We start from the raw sequence: 6,000 nt of genomic DNA, 5'->3' as shown, positions 1-6,000 counted from the left end.
GGTGTGCTGGGGTGTCCTCTTTTTACGCTGGGCTCTTCTCCCTCCCACACGCCTTTGTCTTGGTATGGAAATAAAAAAGAAAAAGAAGTAGAAAAGAAAAAGCAGTGCCTGGGGCTGCTCCATGGCCGAGTAGTTAAGTTTGCGAGCTCCGCTTTGGCAGCCTGGGGTTTGCCGGTTCGGATCCCGAGCATGGACCTACACACTGCTCATCCAGCCACACTGTGGTGGTGTCCCACATAGAAGAACTAGAATGACTTACAACTGGGATAGGAAACTACACACTGGGGCTTTGGGGAGGGAAAAAAAAGGAAGAAAGATTGGCAACAGATGTTAGCTCAGGGCCCATCTTCCTCACCAAAAAAAAAAAAAAAAAGCATGAGAAATGAAAAAGCAGTGGCTAAGATGGTATGGGGAGTATCACATAGTTGAGACTAAAAGGAGGGTAGTGATGAAGTTGATCCAATTCAAAGATTTCTTGTTTTTAGGAAGAGAAATGTGTTCCAACAACCAGCTTAAATAAGTTTCTGAAAAGTGAATCTTTTCCATTCCATTATAAAACTGTTGACATATTCTGATTGGGGGAGGGGGGTCTCCCAAAGGAATACCTTGAAAATTAGAGTGAAGAAGGGGTGAAAATAAGGCATATGAGTATTTTAAGACATAGCTGATATTTTCCTTATGGAAACTGTAATCCCCAAAAGGCAAAAGGAGGCCATTTTCTTTCTAGTTGCAAGAGCTTGGGATCCCTGTGGTGCCTTCTTGACAGCGGCGCTGCTTGTCCACTGTCAGTCCTGCAGCCTTTCTGTCTCCCCCGCCACAGGACTTTCTCCTCTTCCGGGTCCTTCCTGCCCACCCTTCACAGCTCAGTCTGCAGTATCGCTGGGCTGCAGTGCCCTGTGCTGCCAGCAGGGGGCGCTGACTAACTGTGGTTCTTATCTCAACATTGTCAGCCAGCCTTTCCACATAATGAATAGCCCCTAGTTATAGAATTCTGTTCATCAAATACACTTCAAATGGGGGGAAAAAACCTCTGCCTCATTTCATGTTTGTAGCAAAGTCCACGTGCAATGAAAAGCTTAGAATATTCTTATGTTGCTGTTCCATGTCTCTCATCCAAGTCACAGGCACCTCCACCACACAAGCCACAGACTCCAGGGCTTGGCTTGTGTCCAAAGAAGCTGGTATTTTAGCATTGCTATCAAGGACACGCAGAATGAAGTTAGTACGATTCACTTAAAGATACACATTAGAGAGATGGGTTCGGAAGGCATTTGCTAAAATGACCATAATTGTAAATTGTATGTTACATCAATGTCACACATTATGTTTCAAAATTTATTTTCTGCTTTCCATCATGTTGGCAGATTCTGGCAGTTACTATATCCAGCGGTTGCTGCTTCTTTTTCTTCTTCTTTTTTTTTTTTGGTGAGGAAGATTGGCCCTGAGCTAACATCTATTGCCAATCTTCCTCTTTTTGCTTAAGGAAGATTGTCTCTGAGCTAACATCTGTGCTCATCTTCCTCTATTTTGTATGTGGGACGCTGCCACAACATGGCTTAATGAGTAAGGTACTAGGTCCACACCCAGGATCTGAACCAGCGAGCCCCAGGCCTCCAAAGCGGAGCACGCAGACTCAACCGCTAGGCCACCGAGCTGGCCCCAGTGGTTGCTTCTTTTTTATGCAACTCACTTTAAACTCTCCTAGACCAGCACCTTAATGGACAGAGCCTACAGCTGACTTGTGGTTCCCTGGGAGCCCTTCCCTCCCTCATCTCTCCCCCTCTGCACAGTGGCCTGGTGTGAGGGTCCTTCGATGTCCCTCCATCCCTGACCAAAGTTCCAGCCTGAGGCACTAGAAAGACTGAGGCAGCACAGCAGATCACCAAGGTGTGGGGATGAGAGGTGGGTAATTCTGGCTGGGGAGGTGTGGAGAATGAGTCCTCGGTTTCGGGCTTCTAGGGTTCTTGTGGCCAGGTGGGAGCAGGGTTTGCGTTCTGAGAAGAGAGGGATTGGCATCTACCTGGCAAGGGGGCGGCACCAACCCTGCCGTTAGCCCCTACATTGACACTTGACGGCCCTCTGCCAGAAAATACAAGATATAATTTCTCATGACTACCAGGTGAAATGACACCAGAGTTGTGCAGTGTGCACCTTGCACCACTGTAACCAGCAGCTTTGGGCCAACCAAAGTGCTCCACCACCTGGGCCAGTGGCTTCACGTAATCCTGTTAGGTCCTCCACTCGATCTCCAGTGCCCGATCCAATAAAACCCAGCACCTGACCCAGCCTTACGCCAAAGACGGCACATCACAGGGGTGGGGTGACCACTCATGCCAGCCTCATGTTCATAAGGGGACTTTGACCTCTGTGGATGACCTCACGTACATAAACTCACAGAGAGGTGCTGATGGCATCAAAAGAAGGTGTTTGTGCTCCAGATCCAAACCTGTCCCCCGTCCCCAGCCCGGCTGCCCCGATGCATGAGGGGGCGTTGGTCTTTAAAACGCTATCCTGCAGTTCTCCGGGGCACAGCACGACGTCCTCTCACTCTGCGTGTGTAAAGGCATTCGTTTGTGGCTGTCGAAAATTAAAACCCACCCAAGTTCTGATAATTCTCTTTGGGAATTTTCTGGAAATGTCTGGGCCTCTCTAGACATCTGAAAGGCCCTGTCACATGGGGAAGAGATCCAGGGTAGACACCAGCATGAGCCAGGCTCGGGCACCTGCTGCAGCTTCGCCCAGACACCACCTTGTATCTGCTCCTCTTTAGTTCGTGGGCTCCTCGAGGACCTTGGGATTAGGGTCCCCGAAGCTCCTTCTCCAGCTTCCACTCTCCCTGCCTTGGAACAGCTGCGCCTTCGGCCTCATTTTAGTAACAGGAGACCTACAGGTAAGACCTTCCTTGGAGGGGACCCAGAGAAACCCCTTCTGAATTTGAAAGCGACTGTGTTGTAGCACTCCTCCCTCTCAGCTGCCCCCCAGTGCCTCCCTCGGCGTGGCTCTCTTCTCTGTGGCATTCCTCGTCACTTTACAGTTTGGGACTAGCAGGGTTTAGGTCAGAGGGGGCTGGTTTCCTCTGTGTACCTCGGCTGTGTCCCGACAGCTGCCACCAGGGGGCGCCTAGAGACCCTGTTCCGAGGCTGACCGCGGCTGCCCACCCTGAGAGAAGGAACAGAGTTGTGCTGCTGCCCCTCTGATGGTGGGCTTTGCTGGCCCTCCCCCGAGTCAGCTCGACCCGCCCCCTCCCTTTATCTATCCTCTGCGCTCCCCCCACCCCCCCCCAACCCCACGTAAGTGGCCAGGTTGACTCGACCGATTTGGGGTTATCCCCATGCAGAGACACCTACAGGTGAAGTGAAGTGAGGGGACATCTGTCTTGGGTCTTTAAATGTCCCACCTCTGTGCATTTTGGGAGGCTTTCCGAGCGGTGGTGCATCCTTCTGGGACCCTCGGAGCTCACTGGCCCCCTCCTTTCCTCAGAGTGTAGGGGCCAGGTGGCCGCCCTGAGGGCAGAAGCTGCCCACAATTCACTCTCTACTTGGTGACATTTGCAGGTTTCCTTTTGGAGGGCAACCTCTCACCCCAGATCAGCTTTGATGCTGCTCATGGCCCAACAGCTCGTTGCTGTGATACGGTTTAGTTTCACTCTGGCTCTGGGAGACACCGTTGCTCATCCTCCCATCCTGTGTCTTCTGAGATGCTGCTGGTAATCGCTGTCCGCTGTTGGGAGCCCAGTCTTCCAGCACCGGGCTCCGAGCCTCAGTGCCCACGATCTTCCAAGTCTCCTGAGACCAGCAGGCTGGGCCGCAGTTTGCAGACATGCTGCCTGAGGCTTGACAATCAGGGCAGCGCCGCCAGTGGGACCTGGGAGAGAAGTAGCAAGGAGGAAGAGAGGAAGGAGAAGAAAAGTGGGTCTGTACCAGCCATGCCCTCAAGAGCCCCATTTACAGGCTCGGAGCACACCACTTGAGATCAAGAGGACTCTGCAATGAGAACTCTTTGGGAAGGATGACCTTCAGGCTGCAGAAGATCCCACATCAAAGGAAGAGCAAATGATATTCATCAAAGCCTGAATCGGAAAGGGCACCTGGGTTCCCTGGTAATGAATTATAAAGTCGATTTCCAGAACATCCTTTTGCCTCAGCATTCCAGGAATTGAAGTTTTACTGAGCCCTGAGGTTGTTCAGACTTAGGCCATTGGGCTGTGTCCCTTCACATCTGTACTTCTCCCACGGGTGCCAGAAGACCACAGAACCAGCATGGCACTCCCTCCAAGAGTAGAAGTGTCATTTACAGATTCGGAAAATAAATTATTATTCAAAAGTTTAAAACACAATTATAGAAAAGAACAGAATGCAAAACTCATAGCTTTTAAAAGTTGAATTCAAGCTATGGAAAATATAGGGCCGTGAGACATACTTTGTTTGAAAAGTTTGAAGCCACTGCATTTCCTAACTGGCTGTGTGACATTGGACAAGTTTCTTCACCACTCTGAGCCTTGGTTTCCTCATCTGTAGAACATGGGAATGATTTGGACTCCATGATTTCCAAAGCCTCAGGGTTTAGCCTGCTGTGCTTTCTTTGTGTTAACTTCAGCAATCCATCTCTTTCCTTATGTGTTAGTCAGGGTCCTCCTGAGAAACGGAACCAAAGTGTATATTTATATTAGGTTTATTTCAAGGAATTGGCTCACATGATTTCCCAAGACTGAAATCTGGAGGGCAGCTCCACGGGCTGGAAACTCAGTCAGGAGCTCCTGAGGCAGAATTTAGTCTTCCCCAGAAACCTCAATTTTGGCTTTGAAGGCCTTTTAACTGATTGGATGAGGCTCACCTACATTACCGACAGTAATCTCCTTTACGTAAATTCAATGGATTATAGACGTTGACCACACCTACAAAATACCTTCAGAGCAACACCTAGATTGTGTTTGATGAAGTCGCTCAGTGCTCCAGTCTAGTGAGCTGACTGCCATGCCTTGCAGTGGCCAGCAGGGCCAGTTTCATGGGAGCACGACTTGTGTAGTGCTCAGAGGACCCTGTGCCTGGTTTAATGCTCTGCTGTCACCCTCTTGAAATTCTTAATTGTTTTGCACTGGGCCCTGCAAATTACGTAGCCGGTCCTGTCGAGGGTTAGTTCTTGCTCTCACGGCCATGGATGTGGGTCTTCTGGCTGAGCCAGGCTTCCTGAGGGGGTCTCATCCAGGTGGGCTGGCCGGGCCTTCACAGTACTTCATCATATTCTCCCTGGTATGGCTATTTAATGTCCTATGCGAGTTAGTCTTGCTTCCCTGAACAAGAATATAAATTTCCTTATTTTTATTGGGACAAAAAATATATAACATAAAAGTCACCATTTTAACCATTTTTCAGTGTATAGTTCAGCGGCATTAAGTACATTCACATTGCTGTGAAACCATCGCCACCATCCATCTCCAGAGCTTTTTCATTTTCCCAAACTGAAACTCCGTGCCAGTTAAACACTCACTCCCTATTCCCCCTCCCCCAGCCCTGGCAACCACCACTCCACTTTCTGTCCCTAGGAATCTGACAACTCCAGGTGCCTCATATAAGTGGAATCATAAAGTATTTGTCCTTTTGTGTTTGGCTTAATTCACTTAGCATTCATTCTCAAGGTTCCTCCATGCTGTAGCATGTATCAAAATTCCCTCCCTTTTTAAGGCTGAGTAATATTCCACTGTGTGTATATACCATGTTTTGTTTACCCATTCACCCATCAGCGGACACTTGTATTGCTTCCACCTCTTGGCCACGGTGAACAAGCTGCTATGAGCCTGGGTGTTCAAGTAGCTGTTCAAGTCCCCGCTTTCAGTTCTGCTGGGTACACGCCCAGAAGTGGAACTCCTGGATCGTGTGGTTGTTCTATGTTTAATGTTTCTGAGGAACCACCATAGCATTTTCCACAGTGGCTGCATCATTTTATTACATTCCCACCAGCAATGCACAAGGATTCCAATTTCTCCACGTCCTCAACAACACT

This window comes from Equus caballus, chromosome 2 (genome assembly GCF_041296265.1).
Source record: "Equus caballus isolate H_3958 breed thoroughbred chromosome 2, TB-T2T, whole genome shotgun sequence".
In the NCBI taxonomy this organism is placed as follows: Eukaryota; Metazoa; Chordata; class Mammalia; order Perissodactyla; family Equidae; genus Equus; species Equus caballus.
Note: the sequence above shows the minus strand (reverse complement) of the source record.